Source organism: Danio rerio, chromosome 13 (assembly GCF_049306965.1).
Source record: "Danio rerio strain Tuebingen ecotype United States chromosome 13, GRCz12tu, whole genome shotgun sequence".
In the NCBI taxonomy this organism is placed as follows: Eukaryota; Metazoa; Chordata; class Actinopteri; order Cypriniformes; family Danionidae; genus Danio; species Danio rerio.
In genome coordinates, this window is record NC_133188.1 from 49,883,326 (window position 1) to 49,906,933 (window position 23,608).

The 23,608-nt window shown below is 34.2% G+C and overlaps 1 long non-coding RNA gene across 2 annotated transcripts; it reads right to left on the bottom strand.

The window, feature by feature from the left end:
• Positions 1–18,206: 18,206 nt before the first annotated feature.
• Positions 18,207–21,939, bottom strand: LOC141377071 (uncharacterized). Of its 2 annotated transcripts, none has more exons than XR_012388937.1 (2): positions 21,914–21,939; positions 18,207–20,021 (listed from the first exon to the last, which is right to left on the bottom strand). It is a non-coding gene; the product is annotated as an uncharacterized lncRNA (long non-coding RNA). The 2 variants fall into 2 exon arrangements; XR_012388936.1 differs by having other exon boundaries at positions 21,908–21,939.
• Between the last annotated feature and the right edge of the window lie 1,669 nt (positions 21,940–23,608).

Consider the following 23,608-nt stretch of genomic DNA (forward strand, 5'->3'; position numbering starts at 1 on the left):
TATATATATATATATATATAAAACAAAAATTCCTTATACAGCAGGGAAAATAAGTATTAAACACCTCATGTTTTTTCCTGGAGCTGTTGACATGGAATTGAAGCCGATTTTGATAAAAACCCAAACAATACAAATATGAAAATGAAACAAAAACAATCTGAAAAATGAGTTCTGTGTACTAACAATGAAATGACACAAGGAGAAAAAAACTGAACCACAAAAACATGTTTAATACTTTATATAAAAGGCCTTTTGGTGATGGCAGCTTAAAGACGGCTCTCATATAATGAAGTCTCATTCACTGCTCAGGTCTGAGTTTTTCCACAGACTTCAACAGAGTGTAAAATCTTATTTGTTCTCTGCATCTCGTCCATCAAATCTGAGCTTTATTTTGCCTTTTCTATTAGATTTAAGTCAGGTGATTGGCTGGGCCATTCTACAGCTTGATTTTCTTTCTCTGAAAGCATTTGAGAGTTTCCTTGGCTGTGTTTTGGATCATTGTTTTCCTGAAATGTCCATCCTGGATTAATCTTCATCCTCATGATAATGTAGAAACATGAAATATGTTTTCTGAGAAAAATAGTGACATGCTCTATACTTTTTTCCTCACTGTATGCCATGAGTTATTCCCTAATTTTCAATATCTGTAGTAGACCTTTTAAAGTTCCACGATATTCCACAAATTCCATGACCCATGGAAACACACTGTGATTCGCTCTGTTTCCATTCAAAAACTGGAATATTGAGTAAACAAATGCAAATAAAGCACCATCCATGTTCCCAAAAGAACAAAATCATCACTTTTAGGGTAACCAAACAAAATATCACTATTAAAAAAAGGAAAGTTGCATCAACCATACAGCCACTGTAGCTTTTTTTTTTTCTTCAGAAGAGCGGCAGATGACACACTCCATCACAATCGTTGTCATGTTATCTGGCGTTCAGATGCCTGACATTTGGAAACACAATCTTCTGAGTCAGTTCTGGGAGTTTAAACCAAATCATTTTGATGACAGACTTTCTGGCTCAGGCATTTCAGAAAGACTAAACCAGCATTTGAGATGGTGTGCACTGAGATCTGGGATGACGTTTTTGACATCTTGCATCGCAGGCTTGGGATGAGATGAAGCAGAAAATTAAACCTGCCAAACTGACTTGGATAGTAAAAGTGAAATAATGGACTCTGGTTCGTCGAAATATTAGAAAATAGTGCACATTAAAGTGCCTTATTTTCTTATAATCGATTTTTCATCATAAATTTATATTAGCGCTTGTGGGAATATGAATTTATATCATCTATATATATATATAATTGAAAAGGTATATTCTTTAGTTTTTAGGGTGTGACAGACCTTAAAATGTCTTGTCCTGAGCCCTGACTGTCTCCAACGTAATGCAAGTTTTACAGCACAACTGTGTCTATTGTCTAACAAATGGTCAAGCCAGTCAACTAGTCGAACGGGTTCCGTTTCCAGAACATCATTTGCACACTGTTTTCAAACTAAAATGTATCGTAAATGTGTACTTATCTGGAAAGGCAATTTACCCTGCCTACCTGTTTTGCATGCTTTGATTTAGACTGTCCCCAGCTACATGTATCAATGTCTGAAAAATGTATTTACACTGAGTGTCTGCTGTGCCAGTTGAAAGTTCTGAGCTGGATTCTGCTTTGAAGATACCCGAAGGTTCTCCCAGGTTTTTTGGCTCGTCTTAGAATTTCACAACACTTTATGTATCGTGAGAAATTTACAACAGGCTGCACATTATATAACTTCAGCATCAATATCATAATGTTTGATATTTTAACCTTCGGGCCACGCCCCTCAATCAAGTTTGGTTTTTGCCCCTTCATAGGAAAATGTAATGTATTGTTCATATTTAATGTCAGTAAACCCATTCATTTACAATAACTAATGGAATAATAATATTGTAAAATGTTACCCACAAGTGTAACATTAAATAATTAATTTCACTCTTTTTTATACGAGCATGCATAATTTAATGGTCAAGCAAAAAAAATTAATTAATAAAAAACATTTAATTATTATTTTTTTATTAATTTTTAAATTAAATTAAATTAAAATTCAATTAAAATAAATTAAATTTGAACTAAAATCCAAATAAAATTTATTTAATTTATTAAAAAAATCTAATTAAAATAAACTAATATTAACAAATTTAATTAAATTAAAAATTTAATTAAATTAAATCAGTTTAAAAATCAATCAACCAAATTAAATTAAATTAACATTAAATAAAAAATAAAATGTAATTGAAATCTAAATACAAATGTAAATACAATTTATTAAAACTAAATTAATATTAAACAAAATTTAAATAAAATAATATTAATTAAAATTAAATCAGTTAAAACAATATAATTAAACAAAAAATGTATAAAATAATTAAATTAAAATTAATTTTAAAATAAAACTAAACAAAAAAAAAATAGAATATAATAAAGCTGCTATAAATTAATTGTATTTCAAAATTTTTGGACATGACATGCCGTCACTGTACTGCATGTACAAATTCTGCACAAAAACAACAGCATATGGACTTTTATACAACATGAGAATGAGAAACAACTCTTTTTTTTTTTTTTTTTTTTGGTGAACTATTAAAGCTTTTATAACCGCACTAAACAATCTGCAACACAGACTCCAGCATCTTGAAAAGTAATACTAAAGTCAGTCCTCCAAGTTTTTCAGCGTATTCATTGCGTAAATATATATTTCAACACTCTCCATTTCGATGAACTATGGCGATTTGTGTTCGCTTTATTGGCTAAATGTGACATGTTGCAGATGTGAAGCACACTAGCAAGCCTCACAATCTCTTATGAGGTGATACCAGAGACCGATGGAGATGTTGCTTAAGGGTGTATGGCGCCAAATGAATAGAGTGATAAACACACACAACAATGTCATCACGGAGATAAATAAGATGAGACTAAACACTTGTGATTTGTTCTTCGAGATCTTTGCTTTTGCGAAATCAGCAATGTTTACCGCTGGCAGAGCGTCTGTTGGTGTTGCTCATTCTTGAAATGGTCACCGGCGTGATTTATTTTCCCCTCTCCATGACCATAAACATTTACTCAACGCCATTAAACAAATCTAAATTCCATTAGGGAGATAAACAGAAATAACTTTGCATTCTCTTAAGCAGGCGCATGAGAAGTTAAACAAAAGAAATGCAACAAAAGGTTCAACCAAACAGCACCATATGCTCAGCGTTTGCCAGTAAAACTCAAATGGCAGGGGTTTGTTTGCTGGTGACAGCAGTTCTGTTTGTATTAAAAGTGCCTACATAAACTAAATCACTAAATAACTAAGAGCGAAATCAGGGGATATATTGTTGAAAGAATGGAGATGTTTTACATGGCGTTGATTTTGTTTTGTTTTTATAAAAGGTATTTATTCAGAATCTATTCAAAGTCATTAGCCCCTTACACACATACAGACCTTTTCGGAAAATTGCCGGTAAGGTCTGTATGTGTGAACAGGCCCTTTTTGAAAATACCGGTAAATTCGTTCTGGCTATTTTCCGGAAAGTAAAGTCGTAAGATTACCGGTAATTTGCCGGAATGCAGCGCTGTCTGAATGCAGAAGGAAGATTGCCGGAAAGAGCACGTGCACGTCTAGAAGGTGCTGACGTGAGACGTCTGCATTAGCCAAGGTTACATGTGCTGGTGAAGATTAAAGATGCAGATTAGAGGTTTTCACTGACTGTAGGCTAGGCATGGACCGGTATAAGATTCTGAGGGTGTGATAACCTTGAATAAAATAAATAAATAAATAAATAAGTAAATTAATAAATAATTTAAATAAATGTAAAAGTTTTAGGGTATTGTGATTACTGCTTTATAATATATATATATATATATATATATATATATATATATATATATATATATATATATATATATATATATATATATATATATATATATATTATAAAGCAGTAATCACAATACCCTAAAACTTTTACATTTATTTTTATTATTTATTTATTTATTTATTTATTTTATTCAAGGTTATCACACCCTCAGAATCTTATACCGGTCCATGCCTCTAAAAAAAAAATAAATAAATAAATATATATATATATATATATATATATATATATATATATATATATATATATATATATATATATATATATATATATATATATATATTACCGGCATATTTATTTATTTATTTATTTATTTTATTTTTATTTTTTTTAAATGACAAAACTTTATCCATTGAACAATATATTGTCAGAAACGTTTAAAATATTTTGATACGGTAAACATGTCAAGTTAAATAATTCAAATTAATGATTACCTTCTGCTGTCTTTTTTAGTTTCAACAACACAAATTTCTTTACAATTTTGAACCCAAATAAGAACAATCATTTACAAAGATCAATTACAGTTAAGGCTATGTTATGTTCATAGAAAGGTTAGTAATAAACATTTATACACAAGCATTTAGGCGTATAAAGCATCTGTTTTGTGAGAAGTGCTTCTCATATGATAAGTGAACGACCCGTACAGCTTCCTCGAGCGAGAATGACGTCGACTGAAACGGTGTCATACACCACACCCTTGGTACCCTTTTGGCAGTGGAAACGCAAGACTCTCTGCAATGACTCAAATAACTTACTAATTAAGTCAGCTGGAATGGCAAAGAAAGCTTCCTTGCAGGACTCCCAGAGTTCATCAAGATTCTTTTGATTAAAGTCTGGTGAATGGGCTGGCCAATCCTGGAGCACCTTGACCTTCTTCGCTTTCAGGAACTTTGACATGGAGGCTGAAGTATGACAAGGAGCGCTATCCTGCTGAAGAATTTGCCCTCTCCTGTGCTTTGTAATGTAATAGGCAGCACAAATGTCTCGATACCTCAGGCTGTTGATGTTGCCATCCACTCTGCAGATCTCTCGCACGCCCCATACTGATTGTAACCCCAAACCAGGATTTTTCCTTCACCAAACTTGACTAATTTCTGAGAGAATCTTAGGTCCATGCGGGTTCCATTAGGTTTTCTGCAGTATTTGTGATGATTGGGATGCAGTCAACAAGACAAGACTTTTGTCAGTATAGTGTATACAGGAGGGTTAATATATCTGACTTAACTGTATATATTGAAAGATAGCGTTACTATGAAATGAACTAAATAAACCTTTAGTCATAGCGCCCAGCCCTAAACCAAACCAAAGTCAAAACAATGATAAGAAATTAGAGTTAATAATCTCAAGTCTGCCAGGTTGAAATGGTACGTTTAGGACAAATATATATGAGCAATTACTTAGGGGGCATTACTCAATTCAATTCAAGTTTATTTGTATAGCACTTTCCACAATAATTATAGTTTCAAGCATCTTTACAAAAGTTGCACATTAATGTATTACAATTAAATTCTGAAATTAAACTTATTACTTATCATAACTTGATAACTTTAACTAGTAACTAATTGCTTTTAACAGTTAAAGTTACTACACATAAACATAGTTATCCTGCAGTTATACTGGTTCAGGAGCTTGTGGCACCATCCTGTCTGTAAAATAAAAAAAACAGGCTCTTGAGGCCACAGAGATAGCATCACAGCAGGGCCAGTGAAACACAAGCTCCCCCCGGATAATCACCCCAGAATTCCACTGCACCGGAGCCTGGAATTATGGGGGCGGAATGATGTGGAGAGATATTTCTACCCACTGTTAAAAACAGAGAGGGCCGCAGTAATGGGCCGTGAGGGGTAGTTAGTTATGTTTGGATGCACATGACTAGTATATTGCTGCGGTTGTGCGTTATGGCGGCTTAAAAACTGATTTGATTTGCCGTTCAAATGGTGTCTAAGGGCATGTAGAAACTTGATTAACAGTTCACTTGACAAAGCAAATATAAGGAGAATGTGAGGTTTAGTGTTAATTAGTCAAGCTTGTTTTTATTTAAAGCATTGCAACAGTAGAATTTGATCCCACAATCAGCTAGAGAATGTGTATCTTAGTAAATTAAGTATAATTTTAAGAAATCGCTTCTTAATAATTAATATTGGGATCTCTAGGCTTTTTGGTATTGTTGTGGTTATTTTTTTGTCGTTTATTTGAGTATTGATTTTAGCTTGAACTTATTTTTATTGGTATGGCCTTTAAATGCTGGCCTCTGATGGGGAATAATACAGACTAATAATACATATGAGAATAATACAGTATCACAGTTGTACATTTTGCTGTGTGGTTATTATTGCTAACTGAAAACGCACAGAACTAATATTGAAAGAATTTAAAAGTAATACTTAGATGTATTAAAGTAAAAACTTTATTTTCCCTAAAATATATTAAAATAAGTTGAATCACTAAAATTAATATCTAAAAGTGAATAATTTAAAGTGAAATAAGTTCAATTTAAAATAGCAATGTTTAAAAATGTAGCTTTTGTTTTGTTTTAATAATTTTAATAATAATATTTTGCTAGTTGAATTAAATTATGTATAAACATTTGATGATATAAAACCAAACATAATATTTAAGCACTAAACTATAAAAAATTAAAGCATTTTTATTGAAATTAAAATTAAATAAATATTAGATTTATTTTTTTAAAAGAGATCACTTTAAATTCAAGCTAATAAGTAATACTTCAATTTATTAAATAATTATTAAAATAGAATTGTAAAATAAGTTAAATCATTAAAATTAATATCTAAAAAGTAAAAAAGTTAAATAACTTCACTTTAAAATAGCAATGTGTGAAAAATAATCTATTAAAATATTTTGTTAGTTGAAATAGATGAAATATAAAGATTAGAACATTAGAAAAAGAAACAATTTAAACACTAAATTACTACAATTATTTAAAAAATAATAATATAATTAAAAATTAAAGAAATATTAAGATCATGTGGTGGCGTAGTGGGTAGCACGTTCACAACACAGCAAGAAGGTCGCTGGTTTGAGCCCCGGCTGGGTCAATTGGCATTTCTATGTGGAGTTTGCATATTCTCCCCGTGTTCACGTGGTTTTCCTTCGGGTGCTCGGGTTTCCCCCACAGTCCAAAGACGTGGTAGAGGTGAAATGGGTAAGCTATAATTGACCGTAGTGTATGAGTGTGTGAATGAGAGTGTATGAATGTTTCCCAGTGGTGGATTATAGCTGGAAGGGTATCTGCTGCTTAAAGCATGTGCTGGCTAAGTTGTCGGTTCATTCCACTGTGGTGACCCCAGATTAATTAAGGGACTAAGCCGAAAAAAGAGAATTAATTATTATTATTACTTATTTATTTATTTATTTTTTAAGAAAGAAAGAAAAATAAAATAAATATTTCCTTGGCAACTAACTAAGGATTGAAAACTGAATTGAATGAAAACTGAAATTAAAAAAAAAAAAATTAATAAATAAAATTTACAATAAAACAAAATAACTTAATTTAATAAATAATAATATAAAATAAAATGAATTGAATAAATTAAAATGAAAAAATATATTAATAAAATTAAATTATATTAAAACAAAATAATATATACAGTTGAAGTCAGAATTATTAGCCCCCTGAATTATTAGCCCCCCTGTATTTTTTTACCCAATTTCTGCATAACGGAGAGAAGATTTAACACATCCGTAAACATAATAGTTTTAATAACTCATCTCTAATAACTGATTTGTTTTATCTTTGCCATGACGACAGTAAATAATATTTTACTAGATACTTTTCAAAGTACTAATATAGCTTAAAGTGACATTTAAAGAAGGCAATTAGGTTAACTAGGCAGGTTAGGGTAATTAGGCAAGTTATTGTATAATGTTTTGGGACCAATCAAAAACAAATAATAATAAAAAAAAAATTATATATATATATATATATATATATATATATATATATATATATATATATATATATATATATATATATTTTATATATATATATATATATATATATATATATATATATATATATATATATATATATATATATATATATATATATATATAGCTTAAAGAGGCTAATAATTTTGACCTTAATTTTTTAAAATATTTTTTTTAAAATAGTGTTAAAAAAAATTAAAAACTGTTTTTATTCTAGCCGAAATAAAACAAATAAGACTTTCCCCAGAACAAAAAATATTATCAAACATACTGTGAAAATTTCTTGAATCTGTTAAACATCATTTGGGAAATATAAAAATAAATAAATAAATAAAATACACAACAAACTATACTTCTATATAAATAGTTCAAAAAATAGTTGGCAAACACTTCTCTTCCTTGGATTTTCACTAGGATAAAGCAGAAAATTTGAATGAAATGCAGCGGTAATGGGTTGGCATTAAACATTCTGCTTAACACATAAATTGGCCGAATTGTGAGTGATTTTAACACGTCCAGGAATTTAAAAAAGGCTTTAAATAACACCACAGTGAAATGAGGCCGGTCTGTGGTCAAACCAACTGCACTGTTATGACTTTAGACTTCCTGAACTCACATGGAAATTATTCAACAGGCAACCAGTGCAATGCCAAAACTGTGTGCAAACAAGCACAAAAACACCAGATAACAGCTTCACCACTAATTACCTGCAAAACCACACAAACTTAAGCATTATTATATCAATATATTAGTCATACATGTAAATACACAACCTCACCCTTCAAAAAAAAAAAGGGCAATTATTTATTCTTTATCACAAATAAATCGCTGTCCCCCCAAAAAAGTGATTGATAGTATGTGTTTGTATTGCAATTATATTTAGCTCTCTTATAGTGTTTGCGTTTATTAGTGTGTGAATGAGAGTGTGTGTGTGTTTCATTTGTGCACATTTCTCTGTTTGCATTGGCCATTTGGAGGCAAAAAAATAACAGCTCTTTTAAGGCAAACACATATCACATTTTCTACCACAGCGAGGGAGGGACACCGAACATCCTTCCCCATAAATTACATACATAGATTTTTTCTAAATTAACTTTTTTTTTAGCATTCGCTGAACTAGAAAATGAATAGTGAAAATGTACCATCATAAACGCTCAGAATTAAAGGTACAGGAGCGGTCACTGGGGCAGTACCTTTTCAAAAAGGTACATACTTGTACCTGAAGGGTCCATAATGGTACCTCAAACATGCTTTTTAGGTACATTTGGGCACTAATATGCACATTTGAGGTACCACTGTGAACTCTTTGAGAGACTTAAGATACTTATATGAAACAGATGGGTAATGTATTTTTAATTTAATGCCATGTCAGCAAAAAAGGCTATTGGCAGGAATCTTTAAACAATAAATATACAATTTAAAATCAACAAACTCAAAAAGAATACATAAATTAAATAAGATTTTTAGTGTTGATGCATGATAAAAATTCCAAAATCTTTTCTGGTTTCACTTTGTTAAAAATGTCCTTAAGAGTTCATTTCATAAAAAAGTCTTATACATATATGCACATAAAATAAAAGTCACATATATGCACATATATATGTGTGTGTATGTATGTGTATATATATATATATATATATATATATATATATATATATATATATATATATATATGTATATATGTATATGTATATATATATATATATATATATATATATATATATATATATATATATATATATATATATATATATATATATATATATATATACATACATATATGTGTATGTATATATATATATATATATATATATATATATATATATATATATATATATATATATATACATACATACACACACATATATATGTGCATATATGTGACTTTTATTTTATGTGCATATATGTATAAGACTTTTTTATGAAATGAACTCTTAAGGACATTTTTAACAAAGTGAAACCAGAAAAGATTTTGGAATTTTTATCATGCATCAATATAATAGCGGTCTATCAGTGCCAGCTGTAATTACGGCAATTTGTAAAATCCCCACTTTTAGATTTGGTTTCAGAGAATCTATCAATACACAGCCTCCAAACCCTCTCAGCAAAGCCACCCAGATAATGAGATCCATCAAACATGGTTCACCCCCTACAATTTCATATTTACCTACTCTATGATTTATGGTGGTCGTTATGAAGATTAAATATGTGCTACATGTGTCCACATGATGCCTGTCCCGCACTTCACAAAGGTCCTTCTGTTTGACTCTCTCTGTGTGAACGTGTGTGCGTGTGCATGCATGTGTGCGTACATTACATGTACGCATGTACATTCGTGACATATCAGGACATAAATGTGTAAAATGACACAGGTATGACACAGGTAGATGGTGAATTGAGGATATTGTTGATGTCCATTTTTTTATATAAAACCGCATACACTTCTGTAAGGGGTAGGCATAGGGTTTGGGTAGGGCAATACAGTTTGCACAACATAAAACAATGGAAACCTATAGAACGTCTCCACAATTCACAGAAACAAACCTTTTTGTGTACCCTGTAATCCTTACTCTAACAATTGTCCCCACAAAAATAGCAATACCGGTAAATGTTAATCTTGTGAAGACATTTTTTGATCTCAATGAAGAAAACGGCTCATAAATAACACAGAATGAAGTATTTTAAAAATGTAAAAATGCACATCGTTTCCCATCCGAATTGGCTAATAGGAACTATACATCATTACGTATCGGAAATCAACATAAAAATATCTGCATGTTTGTGTGTGTGTGCTACAGTCCTCACACTCCTCTTCTATACTCCTCAATTGCATTAAAAAGTGGAGGTCAGCAGAACAGTGTTATGCCTGTGTGTCCATTGTGTAGGAGAGCTGCGTGTTGTGTTTATTTGTATATGCACAGTCATGCATGATCGCTGTCAGTCTGTGTGGTCTTTGCTCACGGTTTGGCCTTTACTGGCCAACAGAAGAAGAACACTCTGTTACAGTAGTGCTACAGCCGGCAGGTCTGAACAGTTCATGCCCAGCGTCTTACACTAACCCACCACAGCCACAAAATCTCCATTTGGGCATCTACAAACAAAAATCACTCACTAAAGACCACGCTGAAAATGTTAGTGAAGTTTATTTATAAACTAATTTCAGGAGGATCACATGCTTATTACCAGCTGGTCCTGCATTAGCAACGTAGGATTCACCAATCGGATAATTCCAAACTCATTATGAATAACCAGAGTTCTTTTACCTCAGTTATCACTGTACTAAAGCAGGGGTGCTCAATCCTGTTCCTGGAGATCCACCTTCCTGTACAGTTTAGCTCCTACCCTGATCAAACCCACCTGAACCAATTAATTAGGACCTGAAATCCACTTGATAATTACAGACAGGTGTGTTTGATAAGGGTTGCAACTGAAATCTGCAGGAAGGTAGATCTCCAGGAACAGGATTGGCCACCCCTGTATTAAAGAATCCCCCCTTCCACCCCTACTCCTCCCCTCTTTCCCTATATAGGGCAGCAAGGCGGCCCAGTGGTTAGCACAGTTGCCTCACAGCAAGAATGTCACCAATTCCTTTCAACAGAAGTGTGAGTGGCGTAGCTCGTACAGCGCATGGCATTATGTTTTGACGTGATCAGGCCTGTGCAGAGACCGTCCAAAGGGCATGTGCAGGATACATTTTTTGAAGACCGGGGGGGTTTGTTGTTGTTGTAGTGTGCGTACTGAAGAGCGGTGTTGTCGCGCGCGCGTTCTGATCGGCTGTGTTGTCGCGCGCGCGTTCTGATCGGCTGTGTTGTCGCGCGCGCGTTCTGATCGGCTGTGTTGTCGCGCGCGCGTTCTGATCGGCTGTGTTGTCGCGCGCGCGTTCTGATCGGCTGTGTTGTCGCGCGCGCGTTCTGATCGGCTGTGTTGTCGCGAGCGTTCTGATCGGCTGTGATGTCGCGAGCGTTCTGATCGGCTGTGTTGTCGCGCGCGTTCTGATCGGCTGTGTTGTCGCGCGCGCGTTCTGATCGGCTGTGTTGTCGCGCGCGCGTTCTGATCGGCTGTGTTGTCGCGCGCGCGTTCTGATCGGCTGTGTTGTCGCGAGCGTTCTGATCGGCTGTGATGTCGCGAGCGTTCTGATCGGCTGTGTTGTCGCGCGCGTTCTGATCGGCTGTGTTGTCGCGCGCGCGTTCTGATCGGCTGTGTTGTCGCGCGCGCGTTCTGATCGGCTGTGTTGTCGCGCGCGGGTTCTGATCGGCTGTGTTGTCGCGAGCGTTCTGATCGGCTGAGTTGTCGCGAGCGTTCTGATCGGCTGTGTTGTCGCGAGCGTTCTGATCGGCTGTGTTGTCGTGCGCGTTCTGATCGGCTGTGTTGTCGCGTGCGTACTGTAAAGCGTTGGGGAGGGAGGGGGGTTGAGCGTGCGCACTCAAGAGCGGTGTTGTCACGCACCTACTCAAGGGCGGGACGTAGGGTGTGTCGCGTCGCGGGGGCACTTTTGATCATTTTGGAAGGGCACTTTCTATCCAAGACTAAAAAGGGCATGTGCACTGCACAGGTTGAGCCCTATGTGTGCACGTGCCTAGACGTGATGGATCATGAACCCGGTTCGAATCCAGCATCTGATGATCTCATTATTCTTTTTTTTTTACCCATTACGTATCAGATTTTGCCTACTCTTCATCACGAGGAAGACAACGAGGAATCATTAATAAGTGTGTTATAGATGACTCCAATTCATAGAACTGGATTGGGGAGTTGCAATATACAAATCATATGCATTATCCGTTTGAAGAAGTTAAATACCCTTAAATATATATTTTAGTAGTGCTTGTGAACTTGATCATGTTAAAATTATAGGTGGGCATAGATACATTTTTTTAATCTAAATCAGGGGTGGCCAACCCTGGTCCTGGACAGCCACCTTCCTGCAGATTTCAGTTGCAACCCTTATCAAACACACCTGCCTGTAATTATCACGTGGTGTTCAGGTCCTAATTAATTGGTTCAGGTGTGTTTGATATGGGCAGCAACTGAAACCTACAGGAAGGTGGCTCTCCAGGACCAGGGTTGGCCACCCCTGATCTAGATTAACCTAATTTTTAAATTATTGAAGTCTGACTGCATGTCTGAGATAAATGCGGACATCTGCGTGTCATAATAAAGAGACATATCAATCACCGAATTAATCCTTATTGAGTTAAGTCAAGTGCCATCCATGCAGCATATCTGCATTTAGCATCACAAACAACCTCATTTAACATAATGTTTCACGCTGACATACATTTTAGACTGTACTGCAATGCTTTTTGGCCAAGGCTATCAGTCATATCTCACACAAAGTGGCCAGTCGTTGTGAAACACATGTCCAGTCTGTTGGTTCTCTGGCGCCTGACCATCCCCGGGACATCCACTATATGATAAAGAGCCTTTCCTGTGACCTGTGTACTGACATGTCTCTTCCCAACACGACACTTAACATCTTCAAAATTTACGATGTCCTTCAAGCTAAGAGACCAACACAATCTCAGCGCCCAGCGGGGGGGGAGGACCAATGAGAGTTCATTCATAAAAAACTTCCTGACACAAAACGCTCTTATTTACCCAAAGGTACACAACCCATCACACCACTTCCCTTTACTACTCGCCTGTGTTTACATATTTAACAATGTTATTTAGACAAGCACAATTGAGGAATTCAAGTGTGTTTATAGGCTAATGCTGTCCAATCAGAATTGAGAAGTGTTGATGTAGAAATTAACTTATTTTAAATGTTCAAAAGTCTTGTTTTATATGATTTCTCTACATGTTCTATGCAATAAAATTACTCACTTTTAAATTAGTAGACACTTTGAGAAAATAGCAATAGTAAAGTCGTCATATGTCTTTTTAAACCTCTGTAGTGTGCATACTGTTCTCAATTGCAAGCTTATATTAAGTAAATTCATAATTTTACTCACTAAATGTTTACATTATAGCTTTCCCACTATTGTATGTGGAAAAATATATATTTATGCACAATTTTCTAAATGTAACGAGTCAAATAATATTAGGCATAAAAATACGCATTCATAAATGAAGTTTCACAAATTAATTTCGACAGGAGCACATGATATGATTGACTGCAGCTGGCCACTCATACTCATTAGCTAGCTAGCCAATCAGATCGATCCAAACTCACTATAAGTAACCTAGCAAGGACTACTCCCTTATCTTCGTTTTCCCGAAGAAATCCCCCATCCACCCCTTCTACTCCTTTCCTCTTTGTCGAGGGGAGCTCTTGAGAACACCTAATATAAATTATAAATAAAATAAACAAATTCTCATTTGATGCTAGTCTTAAAATAAATTGAATAATATGAACAAACGATGAAGTTGAACTGGTTTGAACTGCATTAAATCAGGGTCTAGTGTTTAGTGTTAAGGCTGAATTATATTTCCACATCAAGCACACACTGGTTAGGTGTAGCGGTCACGTAGCCCTTGCTTTGGCCTCTAAAGAAATGTAACTACACATTGCAACCATGTGCATTGCAAGCTCTGTGATTGGTCGGCTTGGTAGCTGTGACAAGTGTGGGTGTTGCCGTAAGCCGGATGGATGGGTGGATGGGTGGACGGACAGACAGACGGACGGATGGATGGATGGATGAACAATGGATGGATAGATGGATGAATGAACTAAAAATGGATGGATGGATAAAAAAAATGATAGATGGAGAGATTGATAAAAAAACAATAGATAGATGGACGATTAGATCACTAGAACTATGTTAAGCTGCTTTGACAATCTACATTGCGAAAAGCGCTATAGAAAAAAACAAATTGAATTGAAAAACTGGAAAGATGAAGGGATTGATCAAAAATGATGGATGGATGGACAGACGAATTAATGAAAAACAATGGATGGATGGATAGAGAGATGGACCGAAATACAATACATGGATGAATGGATGGATGGATAAAAACTGATGGATGAATAAAAAACTATGGATAGGTGGACGGATGGATAGAAGAATGGATGGATGGAAAAACAATGGATTGATGGACAGATGGAAAAAAAATTAAGGATAGATGGATAAAACAATGGTTGGATGGAAGAATGAATGAAAAAATGAAGGATAGATGGATGGATGGATGGATGGATGGATGGATGGAAAAGTATATGGATAGATGGACAGATGGATGGATAAATATTGAATGGCTGGATAGACCGATGGATAAAAAAAACAATGGATAGATGGACAATTAGATAAAAAAAAATGGATGGATGGATAAAACAAGGGATGAATGGAGAGATGGATGAAAAAACTATGGATAAATGGACAATTAGATAAAAAGTGGATAGATGCACGGATCGATAGAATGACAGATGGACAGAAGGACAGATGCATGGATGAACAATGGACAGATGAGTGGATGAACTAAAAATTGAAGGGCAGAAGGACAGAAGGATAAAACATGGATGGATAAAAAAATGATAGATGGAGAGATTGATGAAAAACAACTGATAGATGGATGATTAGATTACTAGAACTATGTTAAGCTTCTTTGACAATCTACATTGTGAAAAGCGCTATAGAAAAACAAATTGAATTGAAAAACTGGAAAGACGAAGGGATTGATCAAAAATGATGGATGGATGGACAAACGAATGAGTGAAAAACAATGAATGGATAGAGAGATGGATCAAAATACAATACATGGATGAATGGATGGATAAAAAAAATTAAATAAAAAAAAATCGATGGATGGATAGGTGGAAGGATGGATAGACGAAAAAACGATGGTTTGATGGACAGATGGAAAAAAAGAAGGATAGATGGATAAAACAATGGTTGGATGGAAGGATGAATGAAAAAATGGAGGATAGATGGACGGAAGGATGTAAAAGAATATGGCTGGATTGGCAGATGGATGGATAAATAATGAATGGCTGGATGGGCAGATGGATAAAAAAAACAATGGATAGATGGATGATTAGATAAAAAATGGATGGATGGATAAAACAAGGGATGAATGGAGGGATGGGTGAAAAAACTATGGATAGATGCACAGATGGATGGATGGATAGATTGACCAATGGACAAATGGATATATGCATGGATGAACAATGGATGGATGGGGGGATGAACTAAAAAATGAAGGACAGTAGGACGGAAGGATGAAAAAACATGGATGGATAAAAAAATGATAGATGGAGAGATGGATGAAAAACAATTGATAGATGGACGATTAGATTACTAGAACTATGTTAAGCTGCTTAGACAATCTACATTGTAATAAGCGCTATAGAAAAACAAATTGTATTGAAAGACGAAGGGATTGATCAAAAATGATGGATGTATGGACAGACGAATTAATGAAAAACAATCGATGGATGGATAGAGAGATGGATCAAAATACAATACATGGATGAATGGATGATGGATAAAAATCAATGGATGGATGAAAAAACTATGGATAGGTGGACGGATGGATGGACAGAGGGATTGATGAAAAACAATGGATTGATGGACAGATGGAAGAAAAAAATGAAGGATAGATGGATAAAAACAATTGTTGGATGGAAGGATGTTTAAAAAAATGAAGGATAGATAGACGGATGGATGTAAAAGAATATGGATGGATGGACAGATAAAAAATGATGGATGAATGGATGGATAGATGGACAGATGGATTAAAAAACAATGGATAGATGGACTATTAGATAAAAAATGGATGGATGGATGGAACAAAATGGATGGACGGGTGAATAAATAAAATGGATGGATAATGGATCAAAAAACAATGGATGATGGATGGATGTATGGATAAAAAACAATAGATGGATGACTTATGGATCAAAAAACAATGGATAGATGGACAGACAGATAGATGGATGGTTGGTTGGATGGATGGATGGATGGATGGATGGATGGATGGATGGATGGATGGACAATTTGCAGTTATAGTCAATAGTCAGTCACTTTTTAAAAGGATGACTCCTACCTGAACAATACTGAAAGGTTAAACTATATATCCAGAAAATCTAAATAAATTGGATCTAACCAAACGGTTCATCTTTGCCAATAGCAGATCAACTAAAACAAGAGCCATGTGGAACAAACTAGCAGTCAAAAAGCTCAATGCTGAGTTACGGCACTATCTATAGTGCTGGACCGCGCATTTGTGCTTATCTTCATACAGGAAACACTGGAGTCAGAAGACTGACATCACTCAGACACAAGTATACACATAAACGCCAACATACACACACACTAACCAGAAGCCTCCCGTCTGGAGTCTCTCTGGCCCAGCAGGGTAGAGCTTTACAGGATTTACTCCACAGATATTAAATCATAGAGAATTATTCTGAGCCCTTAAGAACATCCAGTTGTAAATCTGATTAAGCGTTCAGCAGAATAAAAGATATTACATCCATGACTTCTATTTAACCCACTTCTTGCTAAGGTCAGCCATAACTTGTTCACTTATTAGTTACTTATCGCGTGAGAAATGCTTCTATCCCAGCTGCTAAAATTATTTATCGCTTCTTGATTTGCAGTATATCCAGCTATGAAGAAATCAGTCATATCGGTTCATCTAGTCGAGTGGTGAGTTGTAGCGATATAGAGAAGAAAAATTAAGTAATGCAAAATGCAAATAATAATGTGGTTACAATAATAACCTAAACAGAACAGAACAGTCAACTCCCAATTGTATTTTGGTGCAAATTTATTTGGTAAAAGCTCATCAAATTAGAGCAGTGTCAACATGAAAAATACTCACAAAAATTGTTCTTTAGGAAAATACCCACAAAGAAATGGCAGCCAAGTTTGTCAATCTTCATATGGGATGCAGCTTGCATGGAAATAGAATTCTGGTTAATTTTATTTAAGTTTTAAAAATATAGAATAAATTCTAAATTAAATAATTAATAAAAATAAAATAGTAATTTAAAGGTGGAATGAGATGAGCACAATAAATGATTAGAAAAAAGGTAGTACTAATAGTAACAATTAATTTAATTTTCTAATAATGTCACTAAAACACAACTTAAATTACTAATTCACATTGTGTTTATATTAATAAAGAAAAGGGAAGGGAAAAAAAGTTTAAAAATGGAGCAAAAAGACAAATTAAGAAGCAAAAAATAAAAATGAAGAAAATAAAAAAAACAACGAACAAGTATTAAAACGGTAAAAGAGGTAAAAAAAAAATAAAGTTTTAAAAGAAATTGAAAAAGTAAATAGTAAAAAATGTAAAACATTTTTAAAATAAAAAACAAGAAAGAAAAGGAAATAAAAAAGCAGAAAAAAGAAGAAATGTACAAATAAAACGTAAAAACAACATTTACACCATTTCAAATATTATTTAATATATTTATTTTATTTTTATTTTTTTTGGTACGTTGCATGTTTAATGTGCATATAAATTGTTTACATGGTCATAATACAGCAAGAGCCTAGTTTTTGCAGCTGGACATTGCTTTAAAATGCCCTTGATGGGTGAACATTAGCCAGTGGGGAGTGTCTTTTGTCTCTCCAGGTTTGAATTATTCAAGACCATTATCACTCCTATGCATACAGCTGAGCTGACACAAAATCGACTTCACAAAATGTAAATCATAGTAGTGTTTTCTATGAATAAGAGAACAGAATAATTTTCACATAATTGTGAAGTGAATAGCATACAACACTGGTTATTTAAAAGTTATTCAGGCCCATTTAGTGTGTTTTTGGACCTTATTTCTATTGAATTTTTTCTTAAAACTTACTAACTACACATATTTTTCTTTAAATATCTAAAACATGTACATCCACCTTTCTCACATATTATTGTAGCACAGGTTGTGCTCAATACAAAAAAAAAAAAAAAAAAAATACATGTTGGCCAGTACTATGTAAGCACAAATGTCAGGGCATGTCAAAACAGCTTAGGTGCCTTAAAATCACCTCAGACCCCAGAGGGTTAAATGAAGGAGAAAAGCAGTAAAAAAAAAAAAAAAAATGAAATTAAAAATAAAAAAAGAAGAAGAAAAAAACAACAAGAAAAAAAATTTAAGAAAAAGTTAACGTAAAAAAGAAGAAGAACAGGTAAAAAGGAAGAAAAAGGAGAAAAAATAATTAAAAACAAATACTTTTTTGTGGTCATTGATATTTTTTACAGCACATGTAAACGAAAAAATAATAATGGAAAACTACAGGAGCACAGATTCTTTATAGTGACATTTTTAAAGACTTTTCAAAAACCCAGTAGAAAAATCCATCCGCTTTTAATTCACTATTGTCATGTAAACATGTCCTATGCAGACCTAAAGCATATCATTCAGTAGTAGCATAAACACAAAGTGCAGGAAATGACTGAATAATATAAAGAACAGGGAGCACATTCAGAGAAAAACAAGACTTCGCTGAATTAATAGAGTTTACAATTATGGCTTTGATTATTACTGTACATACTGTACATGATTATTACTGTCACATAGGTGTTGACCGTATTTAGCGTCATTATAAATGACTCCCTCAGAGAGAGATGGTATGGTCCACTTTCACACTAACAAATCAAATGTGACCTCAATGTTTCCTCACTCACAGGATCATCCAAGACATTTTAAATCCATTAAACAGGAAAATGTCAGCAGAGCAAGTTCCTCTTCAACTTATATGACAGCATTGACAGTTGATTTATTTTCTAACTTCAGGACCATTTCGATATACAGTAAATCATGATATGGGACAAAAAGGACTACTGACTTTCAAGGCCCAGGCATTCAAGCTGCAATCAAGATCGTGTCAATCTAAACAAGATCTCATAACTTCATGCTGTAGTATACAGTAGAGTGTTTTCATAACACATAATTAATCAGCCTTACTGAAGAGCAGAACATAAACAATGCCACTGAACCAACCAAAACTCGCATATTAATGATTATTGCTGCTGGAAATGATCAGTTACTGTCAAGTTTGGGCATGTAACAATCAGTCAGACCAACAAAAAAACATTTAGAGCTATTAGGCTGCCAAAACATATAACAAATCAAGAAAAAAAAAAAGACACGCGGAACGAAATGTTTACTAAATGCATATCTTTATGCAAATGCAAACCCTCTAACATTATAGGAAAGAAGGAAAGCACATCTTACCTGAAACATTCCTGAGTTGGTTTATTCCAGTTGTTTTGGTACCTTTTGATCCCTGTAAAATTAAAGCAGTGGATAAATACACATAAAGAAAGTTACATTTCACACATTTGTTGTTGGAGTTGGAACGGTTTCTGAAACCCAGTTTTAATCTAGCTAACGGGTTTTCACAATACGTTTAACGCCCTGTTATTGCTGTGCTTTTAACCAAGGGAAGAGAACCAGGGTTTTACCAAATTCGGAGCAGTTCACTTCACATTGCGCGTCTGAACAAGTAACATTAACATGAATGTACAGAAACAATGCAGTTAGAAACAAATATAACACTAGTAACACTAAATCCAGTCTTGTACAGCTTCAGTTACAGTGAAACAAATTAATTAGGCCCAAGTTAAACTCATAGCCCTTTCAGTTTACAGTTTACAGCTCAGAGATGTATTGTAAAGTTGGTTTTGTATTCGCACATTCGTTCATTTAGAAGTCTCTATATTGTTTACCATGTTACTTTGAATATTCGATCGGAATTAGCATGCAATTATGACTTCTAAACAACATAAAAACTATCTAACTCACTGTTAATGTTGTACTTTGATGGTCATTTGCTGCTTATATGATTTCCCTATTTGGAATTTGCAAAGAATACTTTTCTGAAATTATATTAAGAAAAATGTCTGAGTATCCCGATATAAAACCAACTTTACCTCTTTCTCTAATATGTATACAGTTTCAAACATGATAGAGCTAAAGTTGGATTATTATTCGCACATTCGGCTCCTTAATTAAATATAAATATATATATAGCTTCATGAATGCAACCATTCCTTTACAGAATATATGAATAAATAAATATAAATAAATACATTGATTTTAAACAATACTGATGAGATTAAGTGACGTGAATCGTTTCATGTGTGGTTCAGTTTAAAACAACAACAACAAATGTATCTTTTCCATGTAAATGTTTGTTAAAAAGTAAAACTGTAACGTGCACATTTGTCACTTGAAAAAAACAGTTGCTTTTAAAGCGATTGGTTGACTGTACTTAAAAAAGTAAGTACACCTATTGCTTTTAAAGAGATTAGTTGACTATTAAAAAAAAATCAGTAAACCAGTTGCTTTTAAACCAATTAATGGAGTTTACTTTTAAAAAAAGTGAGTAAACCAGATGTTTCTTAAAGCAATTAGTTGACTTTACTCGCAGAAAGTGAGTAAACCAGTTTTTTTTTAAGTGATTTGTTGACTTTTACTCCAAAAAGTTAGTAAACAATTTGCTTTTAAAGCAATTTGTCAGCTGTACTCAGAAGTAAATCAGTTCCTTTTAAAGCGATTAGTTGACTTTTACTCCAAAAGTTAGTAAACAAGTTGCTTTTAAAGTGATTAGTTGACTTTACTCAAGAAAAGTGTGTTAACTGGTTGTTTTTAAAGTGATTAGTCGACTGTACTCAGAAGTAAATCAGTTGCTTTTAAAAACCCACCAAAAAGCCTAATTTTAGAAACGGGCTCATTATACAGTCAATATTTTTAACTTAGCATTTATTTGTAAACCTTGTTTGTTTCAATTCTTGTTCTTGCTGAATCCAACAAAGTAATAATCATATTACGTTTTAATCAGTTATGGCCTTTGTTTTTAGATGTATACTGAGAATGCTAATGAAAGTCTAAAAAAGCGGTGCGTTTCTCAGCACAACATCGGCAAACAAATATCTATACACAGATTTGTGTAGTGCTGTCAGTGTATTCTCCTTATGTGTTTGTTTAATGCGAATAAGTATTTTTTCTTCTACTCTCTAAGGATACCACTGTGTTTATGTAGCACTTCAAAACAAATCCCATTCAAACAACATCCCATATCGCCTTTCCATATTAACACACTGAAATAACCCCAGACGTGTTCCTTTAAACACCATTCATTCAAAACCAAACCATAGAAAGATTACATACACTCACCGATATCCACTCCTCAGGATCAAACCTGTTCAGGCTGCAACCAAGGACATTTATACTATTTTCCCACATCCATTCAGAGCGGCCATGTTGGGTGTGACATCATCGGGGTCACGACCTCATGGCCGGTTATAAAACTCACTGTCCTGTTGTTTATATCCTTATTGGTTGTTTGTTGTGTTGCATTTTGAGTTATGTATGTAGGTTTATTTACTTACATTAATTTATATTTTGCCTTTTATGTGGATATCTGTGTTTACCATCCCAAACTCTACAATGGTATAGCCCGTGGGTGGGGCCAATGATGTAAAATGTCTTCCAAACACTCACTCAGGTGTAAGAACAAGTCAGACCAAACAAGTAGTAATCTGTTCAGATTCATCTACAGCTTTAGTTAGCATAGCAAACTCAAAATCAGATAGAGAGGGTTTATTAACAGAAGTCTATTTATCTTTATATAGACTAAAGGAAATAGGAGTAATTGTTTATTTCTGCTGGGTTCCATCACATATTGGGGTATCTGGTAATGAAGTTGCTCACAAATTAGCAAAGGAAGCATTAAATAAGCAAGAGGTGGAGGTGAATGTACCTTTTTTTAAACGAAAAGCTAATGAATAAGGAAGAAAGAAGTGTGGTCAGGGCTTTACATTAACACCCGCCAACCCGCCGAATGCAGGTAGATTTCAGCTCTCGCGGGTTAGACAGATACCTCCACTAGCCACTTTGACTGGTTGGAAATCATTTTTAAATTGTAGTTTTCTTAATAGCAGGGTTTGACAAGAAGCATGGCCCAATATTCGTGCAAATGTGATCTTAGAATTGAGAAGCAGCATGACTGACAAAAATAACTGTGTCTGCGCAAGCAAAAGAATGGTGAATACAGAATGAGAGCATGATCACTTGCGCCAACAGCTGATGTGATAGGCGCGACTGTTAAAAAGCACGCGCGCGCTCCCGTTTATTTGCGCAAAGCTACCGTGCCTAGAGGAAGCACAATGGGTCCGATTGGTTCCCTTTGAAATAGACTGGACAGAGCAATGATTGTGCACCCACAGTCCTGCCTCTTTCAAGAGCTCAAGATAAAAAAGAAAAATATACATATTCAGTTGTAAGCAGCAGCGGTCACTGCTTTCATTTTAATTATTTTTAGAAGAGATTATTAACAGGCCTAATATTAACCGTGTGCACGGTATGTTTCATCTGCTTTCTTTTGCTTAGTTATTTTTGTTCACATGGTTTAATTATCATTTTATACAATAACATTGCTTTAATGGGAGATTACTCCCTGTTTATGTGTAGTTAACTGGTGATCTGGGACTTTTTTGCCAGGACAGATTACTGTGCATATTTTAGATACATGACAATAATAATTTTTTAAATGTAATGCTTTTTTAAAGAAAAGTTTTTGTTGAATTAAAAAGTGCACCTATACAGCAATATTTTCCTTGTTTTTACACATTAAAAAATTATGGCTAAGAAATACTTATTTGGTGTATTCAGAGATAAATTTGGTAAATCCTTAATTTTGAGCCCTGAAAAAAGTTGTGAAATGAAAACTGATTGCATTGTGACACAACCCATTTGATCATGCACACTGAGCAAGCTAATACACAATACGCACAAGAAGTTAAATGAATAAGGAGGCATGTGGACATAACACAACATCTAAATCAAGTAATTTAGCAAGTCAAAGTCAAA